Source organism: Bos indicus, chromosome 1, assembly GCF_029378745.1.
Source record: "Bos indicus isolate NIAB-ARS_2022 breed Sahiwal x Tharparkar chromosome 1, NIAB-ARS_B.indTharparkar_mat_pri_1.0, whole genome shotgun sequence".
NCBI lineage: Eukaryota > Metazoa > Chordata > Mammalia > Artiodactyla > Bovidae > Bos > Bos indicus.
This window is the reverse complement of record NC_091760.1, coordinates 60,338,546-60,352,982: the sequence shown is the minus strand read 5'-3', so window position 1 is coordinate 60,352,982 and position 14,437 is coordinate 60,338,546. Positions and strand designations below refer to the sequence as shown.

At 33.4% G+C, this 14,437-nt stretch overlaps 1 protein-coding gene across 27 annotated transcripts in view; it reads left to right on the top strand.

Moving 5' to 3' along the window:
* ZBTB20 (zinc finger and BTB domain containing 20) overlaps window positions 1-14,437 on the top strand; it is an 863,676-nt gene that overhangs the window by 163,733 nt on the left and 685,506 nt on the right. For 26 of the 27 annotated variants that reach the window (XM_070793746.1, XM_070792544.1, XM_070793369.1 and 23 more), the window contains exon 2: window positions 6,834-6,885. The exons of the other annotated variant lie outside the window; for it this stretch is intronic. The gene's annotated coding sequence lies outside the window, so the exon portion shown is untranslated. The remainder of the gene's footprint in view (window positions 1-6,833; window positions 6,886-14,437) is intronic. 27 annotated transcript variants of the gene reach the window in all.

The following is a 14,437-nucleotide window of genomic DNA, read 5'->3' as shown; positions in this document are numbered from 1 at the left end:
AAAGCAAGTCTAAAGATCCTTGTGTCTTGAGGTCACTTTGTAGTCAGTGCAATCTCCTATGTCTTAACTATTTAGAATTCTGTAAAATTTGAAGACAAGTGGTCTTTATGTGGGTTTGTGGACTCCTAGAAATTTTATTCAAAATTCTGTGAACATATACACTTTTCGAGAGAAAGAGATTCTTAATTTTACCATCATCTCAGAGGGACTTATGATCCCCCCAAAAGTAACAACCATCCTCTGAAGTAATATAAATTTTTGTCTTCAGTGAAGATAAAAGTGTGATACCCTATTTACAGAGGCAGCAAAACCTTATAGTATATTTTAGATTTTTAGTTTAAAAGGATGAAAATGAAAATTTTATTCTCTCTGGTGAACTTTTAGCTAGTCAGAAAATTTAATGAACCAGAATTCCAGGTAATCAATGTTTACTTGTGTCAGGCAGCAATCATTCTTCAGTATATCAGCTGAGTATGTATTTTGTCCTGAGAAAATGGTGATTTTTGTCTATTGTTCATTCTTTTTTCTTATCCTAGTTTCAGAATTATTCACACTTGCAGTAGTTTCATAATTATATATTTCTTATACTTAGGAGTAAAGCATTATATGACTGCTTGCTTCAAAGCATTATTATATCAATCTCATTAATATAATTTAGTACAGAATATTTTTACTCATTCTGTCCAAACATATTGTGGAATAAAGCATCTGAAACAGGACAATGGGAAGTGGGAAGAAAGGGAATTTTACTAGACTCTGAAATGTTCAAAATGTGTTGTATTTCTTATGTACTTATGCAAATATTTAAATTCACATTTACCTTGGTGTTTTTAATTGCTTTTATTAAAATGGCTTGATAGAATATTTTAAAATAATTGTTTTATGAATCCTTGGAAAAGGTACACATTCCAAGCTCAAAAACTTTAAAGTTTTTAATTGAAGGAGATTAAGTAAATAATTCAGAAATGCATTCTGTTTACCTGTTAATAATTAAGCAGGTTAGACTATGTACTTTTTATAGTCATGGACTTTTAATTTATTTATTTGTTGGTGTGTTGGTTTTTAAGAATTTATTTAAGGCATTCTGCTATTGGGAAATAAAAATAAACAGAGTGAAGCTATCTATAATAAAGGAAATGGCTTGGGTTACTTTTAAAGAGACAAGTGAGGGGAAAAAGGAATTGATTGGATTTTAGGGTTAAAAGCAATATTTAGTACATAATCTTTCTGAACTTCTCCCCTCTATTTGGAAGGGAAACTGAAATACTTAACAGAAAGAATAATTGGGTTAAGTGAATGACCTTTTGTTCTTGCCCTAGAGCTCAAGCTCATTGGAATTTGATTTTAGATGGCTTTAGTGTAGGATTTAGCCAGGTCATTTTTATGGATTCTTGGAGAAGTCTACTGTAGGACTTATCAGATTTTTCTGGTGTTTTAAAAACTCTGATAATACCCAAAGCCAGATTGAATACCTCTACCTTCAGAAGCACCATTATGGATTAACTGGAACTAAATTAGTGTTTTCTAGTCTTAGAATATATCTTATCCTCTTGACCATGTATGTATAGGTTCTTTCTTTCTGATGTTATTTAAGTATTGTAAATTGGTTTTCATTTGGGGTCTTTGATCAGATACAATCAAAATTTGTACTTCGTTTTTTATTTAATGATGAATACTTGTTTTCTGTAATTACTCATAGTGAATAATCTTTAACAGTTTCTATTCATTTTGTCCCAACATGTTATTTACTTAGTTTGAATTTTTACTTATTCAAAATTATACTACTCCTACCTCCAAAACTGCTTCATTTGTTCTCAAGGCAAATTTTGTTTGTCCCTCTGTTGTGTTCCTATTGCTAAAATTAATACATGTTTTATCTGTTTTCCTTTATAATAATATGCTTACTATATCAATATAATGTCAAAATTCTTAAATTTTCTACATTTCAGGCTGTGCCTTTCTTTGAAAATTTGATCAAAGATGTGAACATTTAAAATGTGGCTTCTAGGAATCTAATAGGTACAATTATGAGTGATTTTTTAAAAGAAATATTATTTTTACTTCCTTTTACTTTCCTTTCTTGCTTTATCGTTCTCTTTTTTCCCTTCCATCACTCCATCTACTTTATTTACTTCTTTAAAAAAAAAATGTACAGTTAATGGAGGTGGCTTTCACCAAAAATAGTACAGATAGACATTTCCATGTGGCTTTCTTAACATTCAGCACATTTAATGATATATTACCTAATTTTTTTCTGCACTGTAGACTGGTTTTTTTTTTTTTTTTTACTGCTTTTGTTTTTATGAAAAGTAATTTTTATGTCTTGTAGACTGTTTGGTAGAGTTTTCCCTGGTGACCCAGCAGTAAGGAATCTGCCTGCAATGCAAGAGACATGGGCTTGATCCCTGGGTGGGGAAGATCCCTAGGAGAAGGAAATGGCAACCCACTCCAGTATTCTTGCCTGGGAAATCCCATGGACTGAGGAGCCTTGCAGGCTACAGTCCATGGGGTTGCAAAAGAGTCAGACACGACTTAGTGACTAAACAGCAACAACAACAACATTTGGTAGGAAATTGTAAAAAGAAGAATATCTATTATATCTTAATATCTGAGATAAGTCCTGAGAATAATTTAGTATATAGGTGCTTTGGTGTTTTTGTTTAGTTGTTGAATCAAGTCCAACTCTTTGCCATTTACCGCATAGACTGCAGCCCACTAGGCCTCTCTGTCTACGGGATTTCCAGGCAAAGATAATAGAGTGGTTTGCCATTTCCTTCTCCAAGGGGTCTTCTTGGCCCAGGGATGAACCACATCTCCTGCTGGGAAGCCCACGTAAAAGTGTTTGCATGCTTTTTATAACACACATGCTTTTTCTAATACATATGCACTCACACATACATACAGATCAACATTTATATATGCATATGACCAAAAATTTGCATAGCCTATATATATTATATATAGACAAATTGTTAAAAATTGCTATTTTAATATCATGACCATTTTACAATCTGCATTTTACGCTTAATGGTATACTGTAAATTTTTACTTGCCATATTTAATGGAAGATTATTATTATATCACATATAATTTATTTAACCAGTTCACTATTATGGGATATTTAGGTTATTTTAATTTGCATTTCTTTCATTGCAATTACAGTTCAATATTATTTCATATATACCTTATGCTCTTCTGTTGTTAATTGCCTATTCATTTTAAAAAATGAGATATTTGTTTTCTTTCCTCCTAAAGACTATTTACCCTATGAATATCATATACATTAATCGGAGAAGGCAATGGCACCCCACTCCAGTACTCTTGCCTAGAAAATCCATGGACAGAGGAGCCTGGTAGGCTGCAGTCCATGGGGTCGCTAAGAGTCAGACACGACTGAGCAACTTCACTTTCACTTTTCTCTTTCATGCATTGGAGAAGGAAATGGCAACCCACTCCAGTGTTCTTGCCTGGAGAATCCCAGGGACGGCAGAGCCTGGTGGGCTGCGGTCTATGGGGTCACACAGAGTCGGACACGACTGAAGCGACTTAGCATTAGCAAAAATATTTATCTTTATTTGTTGTGGGCAGCTTAATTATGTTCAGGATATTTTTGGATTTATAAAAAAATTTTGTTTCAATTAATCAATTTAAGAAATCTTTGTGTTTATGTTATATACTATTATCTGTGTGTTTCAAAAGGTCTTCTTACCTTGGAGTTTAGAAAATTATATACATACATTTTATTAAAGCTCTTCAATTATTTTACTTATTATCCTAATATATATTTATAATTTTTATTTTGGTACATGGCAAAAGGTAGGGAACAAAATTTGTTTGTCTTTAATTACTCAACCATCTCAGCACTGTGGAAATGCAACTTGTAATATTTACCCCGTACTAAGTCCCTATGATCTGTTCTACACATCTGTGTCTAACAATGACAGTTATCACTGCTGCTGCTAAGTCGCTTCAGTGGTGTCTGACTCTGTGCGACCCCATAGAGGGCAGCCCACCAGGCTCCCCCGTCCCTGGGATTCTCCAGGCAAGAACACTGGAGTGGGTTGCCATTTCCTTCTCCAGACGGTTATCACAGTGTCACTTATATTTCAGTCTTTGGTAAAAGTTAACCATGTTCTCTACTACTTTGTTGCAGAAGGGTTCTTGCACTAGAAATGTGTATTAACTTGATGGAGGCAGACAGAGCTTGTGAATGGTCAAGATAGTGACCTAGTATCAATGCCTTCATTTTTTTCTGATTATTTCTTACTTTGTTTTTAATCTATGACTTATTGGCTATATCCATTTTATATATTTCCCTTTATTAAGTGACATTAATTTAACAGAATTGGATTGATTTATGCCTATGAAATATGGTAACTTTCTTGTATTCATATAGTCTTTTTTCTAATTAGTGAACTGATACTTGTGTCTTCCTATTTTCAGTTCTATAAATGTTTATTGAGAATTCTTGCTGGGCACTATTTAAGGAGCTGTAGGGAATGAAGAATGGATGTCTTTGACAAACTTATAATCTTATTGGGCAGTTCACCATTTATAAAAATAATAGCAACATAATAAAATAATAGTTATTGAGAGTACTGTTTGCAAGCCATTATACTAAGAAAGGTAATGTGTATCTCCTTTAATCCTTGTAATAGCCCACATAACCTCCAGATATTTTTAGACATTTTCCCTTACTTTACTCAGCAATTTTATTATTGTTGCCTTCTCTGAGCAGCTTTTCTGTCCAGAACTATCTAAAATATCAGTCCATGTAACTGTCAATGCTATTACCTTGCTTTGTCTGTCCTTGTAGTGTGAATTATAGAACATTATTAGTTTAGCAATTTATTTGCTAATCATTTGATTCCCCTGCTAGAATGAATATTGAGTAGAAGACTATGAAAAATGAGTTGCAGTAGTTGATAGTTGTAAAAGCTTAAAGTTTAACTTAATATATAACATTTAACTTCTTTAAGCTTAAATTGTTTCATCTGTAAATAGATGTAGACTTAGTGCCTCATTCATAGGTTGGTCAGGCTGTTGATCTTTCCTTCAGTAAATATTCATTGATCTCATACTATGTGCCAGACACTATTCATGTACATGGGGATACAGTAAAAGAGACAGGGCCTGACCTCATGGAACTTCCATTTCAGTAGGGAAGACACACAAAAAATAAATAAAAATCACTTTTATAACAAAATATATAATGGCTAAATTAAATTTCTCTGAAATATCCTTCCCTACTTCATCCCCATAACCTCAGTATTTTTTTCTTTTCCATTCCAAGTTATCCTCTGCTTATCCATGCTTAGTGGGTATTATCTCACTCCTCCTAGCAGATTCAAATTTTTAGGGCCTCTTCTAAAGATCAATGTTACAGAATAAGTGTGGTATTACTCAGGTAACCTACTATGGCAGAACTATAACCTTCCTTTTCTGGATCCTTTTTTTATGTATTAGTACATCATAAGCTCAGGATTGCTGGTATGGATTGCTGTTTGGTTCTTTGTTTCCCTTTTGTTTCTGCATCTTAAAGATCTAGTCAGTTGAAAACCTTAGACTGTCTTCATTTTAATAAAAATTTTACTGTAGATGTACTGGTTTACAGGATTTGCTTATGTTTATGTATGTTTTTCCATTAGTAAGACTGCTTTTGAGACTTTGAATGGCTGAGTGTCTGTGAAGATTATTAGCAAATATGACATCAAGGTTCTCAGTGTATTTCATAACAAATTTAGAGAGATCACTTTTCAAGGACATACAATATCAAACTCAGTATTTAATAGGGGAGTTGATTCTAATTAAATCTTTTTATATTTTAACTCACCAAATTGGGGTTAAAATCACCTCAGCATCCTGCTGCTTTACTGCTCCCAGTCCTAGTTTGGATTCTATACTATCAAATGCATTTGGTTGGAAAATAACTGATATATTTGGCTAACCTCCCTGCCTCTGTGTGTGTGTGTGCATGCACGCTCAGTTGTGCCCAAAATTTGCAACCCCATGGACTGTAGCCCACCAGGCTCCTCTGTCCATGGAATTTCCCAGGCAAGAATACTGGAGCGGGTTGCCATTTCCTATTCCAGGGGATTTTCCCGAACCAGGGATCGAACCTGCGTCTCTTGTGTCTCCTGCATTGGCAGGTGGATGGATTCTTTACCAATGTGCCACTTGCAAAGCTCATATCTGTGTAGGACCTTCCTAGAACCTTGCTTGCTGAGACTGAGAACATAAAGCCACATTCTAATATCAATGCATTAGGTACTGAAGACCAGTTCAAGTTCTACTGAATGTATTACCTTCTACTCCCTATTTCTTTCCACCCATTTACTTTTTATTCTCTTTAGATTATGCATTTTACAAACATCTTTCCAACTGCTATCATATTTTTTGGATAGGGCCTGTATCTTATCTTGTATACTTCCTAACTTAACCAGTGCTTACCAGTGTATTATATGTAGTAGATTTTTGCTAGATCTCTGGTAACTAAGAATAAACAAATAAATGGGATACAGACTATTTGATATTAGTGTTTTAATTTTAAAATATAAATGTAAAAACATTTGTATCAATTGATAAAGCTTCTAATAATGCTATAGTAAATATTCTGTTCTCCCTCTAAACCCTGTACAGTGGTTTCCATTGTAAACTCATGCTATATTTTACCAAGTACTTGTTCTGCACATAGACAAATTAACGTTAGCCTTTATCTTTTTAAAATTATAGATATTAGTTGACATATACAAATTCAACTACCTATGTCTCATGACTAATCATAAAGATATTAGGAAATGTAATTCCTAATTTTAAATGTTTCTCTTTTACAGTCACACAAAAAGAAGTGTTAAGAATTTCCCTTTGATGCTCTGAAGGCTAAAGGTAATGTCCAGTATTTTGTTCAATAGGTTTTCATCTTACTGAAAAGTTTCGTGATATTAATGACCTTCAGCTTACTCCCTCAGGTCTTTTCTTTATTTCTCTTTAACACATTAAATAAACATTTCCATGTATACCTAAAAATAATCTAACATTATGAGTCAAAAAAGGAAAAAGCTTTTGTTGTCTCAGAATATGTCAGCCTAATTTGGTGTTGCTGTATCCCTTCAGCCTTCTATTTGGGAATATACTATGGTCCCTCCCCTGATTTTTGAAGCAGTTTGGAACTCTTCTGATCTTATGCCCTGCCCTTTTCCTAAATAGACATGTTGGCTCAAAGTAAAAAAGTCAGTACCTATCGCTCTTTAGGAAGAGCTTTACAACTAACTATAAGAAATAAAAATACATTTTTGAGGGGACAACAAAACCATGTAGACAAGATTTAGTGGCTACTCATGGTCAGAAATCTAGAAATTCAGGCAAGAATTTTACAATAGATGTGTTGCTGCATTGTGTATAAAGAGCTCGTACGGTTTGAAGAAAGTTTCTGATACAAGAGGGGGCTGTAATTACTTTGCTTCTTACATGCATGGTTAGATCTTCCAGCAAGAATAACATGGTAGGGTAATTTATTACAGAGGAGTAAATCACAGATTACATTGGAGGGGGTAGGGGTGGTGTGATCCAACCATCAGTTTTGTGAACACATACACTTAAGCATGTGTGATAGCTTGTTTTTAATTTCTTTACACCAGTGCACACCTCAAACATTCCATTTAGCAGTGGGATATGCAAATTGTTCCAAATGCAGCAGCAGTACTTTCACCTGAATGTCAAAACTGTCAGGGAGCTTTAAATCAAATCTTTATAACATTAAAAAAAAAAAAACAGCCAGCCCCAAGATTGAGGCACCAAACTCACTTCATAAACTTGATTCCCATACTTTCCAAAAGCTCCTGTATGTTAACAGGGTAATGTCAAAGTTCTCATTCACCTGCTTTCTAATTTTAACCTTTTAAGGATTTTATTTTATTTGGCTTAATTACGATATTTTCTACAAATTAATGATAAATGCCTTGATTAATAAAACCAAATGTCAGAGAAAATGACAACTTGATGAAAAATTAATACTCGGCAATATTTTAAGGTACAGAACTACTAAAGATGTACTCTTAAACTTCATACTTCATCAGCTCCTTCAGATGTGGGTAGCCAGAATTTTCCTTGCACTTAAGTTTTCACAGCCACATGTGAAGATGCATTTTAGCATAATTTTAAGCTGTTGTTTTGACTACTAGCTGTTATAGATATACATATATTCTTATTTTTTCTTTCTTTTGCCTCATAGTATTATTTATTTTTACTTAAAAAAATCAAAGTAAATTATATTTTGAGTTGGTTATATTGATAAAGCTATCATAATAAGCATCCAAATAGTAGTGTGTGTGTGTGTGTGTGTGTGTGTGTGTGTGTGTATGTATCTCATGGAGCAAAATGTAGTAACTAGTGATTGGTTATCTGCTAGACTTAATTTATTTGGTTATGAATATTCATTTGTCATACTTTAACATTATTAAGTAAAAATAATCTATATATACAGCACAGCCTTTCACATGAAAATATATTTTTTTATGGACATTTGCTTTTTTAAAATACATTTTCCCTTATCTTTCATTAAAATACCTGAATACCAAAAAAGAGTTGTAATTTGCCAATAAACATTTGGTAAACGGTTAGATAAAACTGAAGAATAAGTAATATGGCTACTTTATATTTTCTCCTTTTACTGGAGATCATGGTATTGAAAGTTAAAAATATCTGATTTGTTTTTCCATCTTCACAAATATCTGGATGATTTTTGAATGTGAATACTTAAATAGACAAATATTATGCAGAAATGGTACTGTGGAGGATTATAGTTATGTTGGTTTTATTTTCATATTTCAAAGATAAAGCTACCAACCAAATCAGAGAAGGCACAATGACCTCTTCCATGCTATGCTTTTGTTTGGTTTGGTTATTCAGAGATAAAAAGACCCACACAATATACTGTCGGTGAAATGGACTCACTTTGACCATCTGTTCATGTAATGACATGATGGTCATACTTATCAACAGAAATTTTTGCCAAATAATGCTAAAAATTCCTTTTTTTCTGTAATATACTGGAAATTTCTGGGTAGGTGTTTTAGGCATGTTGCTAAGTGAGTAAGATAAATCAGAGAGCAGGGTTGGTCTACATCCTATAAATACAATATATTGCCAATCCCAAGGAAAAATCTTCTTCAATGAAGATTTCTAGTACTATTTAAAATTGGAGATGAATCGTGCTGTATCTTCCCTTAGCTGGCGCTAGCTTTTATTGTTGTTGTGTCTTGCCTGGTTCCAGACATCCAGTCTGTACTGGCAAAGCTGCTTGATGAGGAGAGGCCACCAACATCGCTGCCCTGACTGCTTACATACCTGCCATGAATAATAGATCTGTCAGCTAGTTAATCACTGCATTGTAACTGTCTCTGTTTCTCCTTAGCTGGTCACTGCCCAGAGAAGTTTAAGCTCCATTGTAACATGAAGCTTCTATTATGTTTCTATACCTGCATTTATTTGTATGCAAAAGCATTCATTCTTCTCTTTTCATACACCAGTAAATAAGACATGCCCCACTTCTCTGACAGTTCTTAAATTACATAGTAAACAATGTACTTTCCCCCCCTTGTTTATTCTATTCTTCAGCCTCTCATAAATTTACTTCTGCATATAAGCCAATTAAATTTTATTCATTAGTTATAAGATTTGGAAATATTTACACCTGCCTCACAATCCAGTTTTCTAAGTTTTTAGTTGAGATTATAGTTATTTGGTGTAAGTACTATAAGAGAAAATCATCCTTTCCCCAGATGAACAAAGGAGATACACTGAAACCTGAAATAGCCTCTTAAAAACTGTTGCTTGGTGTTAAGTTGCTTGATCTTAGAAATGAGGACAACCAATTCAACCTTACACAGTTAGAATCTGTAGATTTAGGGAGTTGAATTATGGTATTTTAAGCCTGATGCTGATGTTATTTAACAAATATAAACCTTACAGGAAAATAAACAGCGTTAGACTATCTCTTATCCAGTGGAAAAACAAACAAATTAAACCATATATTCTCTGTAAATGACTTTTTAGAAATTGCATTCTCTCCTCTAAACCTACAGTAGTTTATACTGCAAGGTCAGGCAAATGAGACCTTACTGGTTTGAAAGTATTAAGGTAGTTTCCAAAGTTGCGTAATGCGTAAGTGCCAGTAGAATGATCTATTAAATAGGATTAAATCCTATCTATTAAATAGGATTCATTTACCATATGTGTTTCTTTCGGAAGATTGTATTTATATTAATTGAATAAACTACGCTCATGGAATACACTGATAAATAGAGTAATCAGAGGATACCAAGAAAAACCATGACTGTTGTCCACGAAGGATAGGGGATTTTCTTGATGAAATGCTGCATTCATTTTTCGTCCCTACCTACTATTTCTTTAAATATCCAGGTCTCCTTTGTATCCTTTAGTGATGACAAGATGTTTTTTATTCCTCTAATGAAGTGGGAAGCAGATTAACATACTTTCTTCTTGGGAATTAGATTACTTATTGTAGTACTGCTCAACATATCTTTGTAATACTCCCCGACCCCTACCCACAACTAATTAGTGACTTTCAGAATTAGGGAAAATCTTAGTTGTGTGGTGGCTCTATATTTACCAGCAATCAAGGAAGTGTTACTAATACACTTGTCAGTGTTAAAAAAGAATTAAGTAAAGGGCCAGATGGTTGAGCCCAGGACTTATCCAGAGCCCAGTATGTGTGGGCTGGTCCAACGGAATGAGAAACATTAGAAAGCTAAGTGGAATCAGAGTTTGGCTTTCACTTATGAGAAAAAAGAACATTTTTCAAATGTGTTTTCTTATGATATAATAATTTACATGTTTGGATCTCCTTTATCCCAGTGACATTTGAGTGCATATATTTCCTTGTACATCAGGAGCCAATAATGTTTATAAAAGTCTTTCTTCTGAGAGGTGTAATAGGACATAGTAGTAGCATTGAAGTAAAGCAGTTACCATGCAGCAAATATTTTTTTCTGGTTCAGAGAAGAGTTCTTTGTTCTCAAAGTTATGTTTCTGCTATTATAACTTACTTATTACACTTTATTATAATTGAATATTTGTCTCTTTCATAGATTCTATGATTCATGATACGAAAAACTGTGGTTATGTAATGTTTCTATAGTGCATGGCCAGATGAGGAACTAGTAAATATCCCTTAATGTTTTATTGTAATAAAAGCATTATAATAAGTGGTTATAATAAGAATTAGTTTAAACTGAAGAAATTAAAACAGCAAATTCCTTTCTTTTCCTGTAATTGTCTTTACATGCATACATAAACATCTTATTTCCCACTCTACGTTCGATCCTTTTCATTTATCTTTAATACGTACTTTTGGAATCTGTTTTAAATCTTTTTGGTTTCTAGAATAGATGCATGGGTCAGCAAATTGCTGGGTAGGTAAACTGAGTAAATAGAGAGTACATTATTTTTTGGATTTTTCTTCCCACCATAACATACATAATTCTAGAAGAGACTGACTAACTATAAGCTTCCTGCCTTTCTTCTCTTCCTTCTTTCCACCCTCTAGCAAATATTTTTTGAAAGTTTGCTCTGTGCCAAGAACTTCCTAGGGGTTAGATATAGCTGTAGAAAAAAATAAGACATAGTTTTTCCCCTTTGGGGGACTCATAAGAAAGGGTGAATGAGTGAAAGTTGCTCAGTTGTGTCTGACTGTTTGCGACCTCATGGACTATATGGTCCATGGAATTCTCCAGGCCAGAACACTAGAGTGGGTAGCCTTTCTCTTCTCTGGGGGATCTTCCCAACCCAGGGATTAAACCCAGGTCTCCTGCATTGCAGGCAGATTCTTTACCAGCTGAGCCACAGGGGAAGCCCTGATAAGAAAGAAGGACTAATAAGAAAATAAAATACACACATAAGTAAACATTATAACATAGATATATAACTGACTTATTATATATATAAAAAGATATAAAAATGACTTATTTTTATGGACTTCTGAATTCTGACATGGGTTAAGAAATTTGGTCTTCAATGGCCTGCCTTCTTAATAGAGGAATTCTTCTAGATTTAAAAAATATAGGCAGGCAAAATTATTTCAGATTATGTCTTGAAAGGTGGTTGGCCTTGGGATGAAGATAGGTGCAATAATACTTACTTTCAAGGTGAGTCATAAAGAAAGCAATTTTATAAATCTGGCTTACTATATATAATATAGGTTACCTCCATAAGTATTTTCAATCTCAGATCGAAAAACAGTGGGAATTTCTAGTATTTTTTAAATTATAAAAATTATTTCTTTAAAGATTATTTATTAATGCTCCATAGTTTGAGTTTATCTGTAAATTGGGTAGTAGTAGTAGTGGTGATGAAAGACTAACTGATAGAAGTGTATATTTTTTCCTTCCTTTCTTTGGACATGTATGTGGAATATTTTTGTCTGCAGATCAGATTGTTCATTATGCTCCCTTTGGATGTGTATACTACTTGGCCTTCCAGCCTTGCATGCTCATTCAAAAGCATTCCAAGTCATTATGCTGGACTTCAGCCTTGTTCGGTAAAAAGGCCATTTCCTCCATCAACTGTCCACTTGGACATACATTGTTTTTACTCTCAAAAAGACTTTACATGCATTCAGAGTATATTAGTTGGATTTGTCAAATTACTCACAGATAATCAGTTTTTTAAAGTTATAATTTAAGCTATGACCTCTCAAACTGTGAATTATAAGGTTTGACCCTTTGGTTCACTATTTGACACAGCAGCCATTAATTACAGTTTTTAAAGAACATTTTATTTCAGTTAGAATTTGTGTTATGAAAACAGTTTAAGTATTTTCCTTTTAACTTTCTGGGAAAAATGTTGACAAGTAAAAACAGTAATATAAAAATAAAATATATACATTCAAATATAACAAGTAGCTGTCCTGCATTATACATGCTATATTCAAGTATATTTATATATATGTACATATGAAGTCTATTATACATAACTATAGTTATTTTTATATAATAACCTATGAGTTAACACTAAGACCATACTTATTTTATTTAAGTGGTGTCAGAATGAGACTGACTTTTTAATATTTAGCAGGGTGAGAGGAACTTTATTACTAATTTATTCTAGGTTTTTCCCTTTTTTGTGTTGAGCAAGGATACAGAAGTAGGTGCCTATGTATTATGCCCAGTGTCTGTTAGCAATTGATAATCAAGATGGTTCTAAGTAATATGGTGAGGGAGAATATAAACTAGTCAGTGGTTTTCAAATGTGCATAGCTCAGGGTACTGAGATGGAGAGTACATACAGAAAGGTCAGTTTAAGTAAATGCAAGAAGACATCCAAATATGTGTACACGTTGCTGGTATCCTCATATTTGAAATGGAGGAATGTAGTGTCTTATGGTATAAAAAGAAGATATGTATATATCTGAAAATAGTTGAGCATATGGTTTTCTGTTCCTCTTTAATAAAAATCTAATAATATTGGATAATTTCTTCACTTCCAAAGTAGTTATCTTCTCATTTTGTACTAAACCAGGTTTTTTGCTGCTAAGTTCACAAAATTAAATCTAAAATATCATGGAGAGATGATTATTTAAAAACATCTGAATATTTTTCTTAAAGGTACATAACCATCCCTTTGTATTTAAAGTATATTAAAAAATGGTTAATTTGGTTTTGTTCAGATTCTTCTCTAGTTAAGTTTAGCATGATATTTTTCATAAGACAAGTTAATTTATATGATGACATTGAAAATAAAGACCTTTTAAGGAATGTGACCCTTATAGGATCTATAGTATTGTTCCTAAAATTTTTCCTAGGAACTACATTTCCGTGTATGTTCTTTGTACTTTAAGATTTAAAAGTAAAAAATATTTACTTTATAGAAACTCCAAAAGAGGAAATTGATATTCCAAAAATAGGCAAATACTTATCATAAACTATGTGTTTGCTGCTGCTGCTGCTGCTAAGTCACTTCAGTTGTGTCCGACTCTGTGCAACCCCATAGACAGCAGCTCACCAGGCTCTGCTGTCCCCAGGATTCTCCAGGCAAGAACACTGGAGTGGGTTACCATTACCTTCTCCAATGCATGAAAGTGAAAAGTGAAAGTGAAGTCACTCAGTCGTGTCCGACTCTTTGCGACCCCACGGACTGCAGCCCACCGGGCTCCTCCATCTGTGGGATTTTCCAGGCAAGAGTACTGGAGTAGGGTGCCAGTGCCTTCTCCGAAACTATGTGTTTAGTTATTTCTAAATTACTTTTAAAACAGGATCTAAGCAGTAGAAAGTCTTTTTCTAATTAAGCATATAGTTTGGATTGCACTATTTTCCTTTAAACCCATTTAATTGTGGTTTTTAATTAAATGCGGTTGCCTCTATTTTTTTTTAATTTTATTTTATTTTTAAACTTTATATAATTGTATTAGTTTTGCCAAATA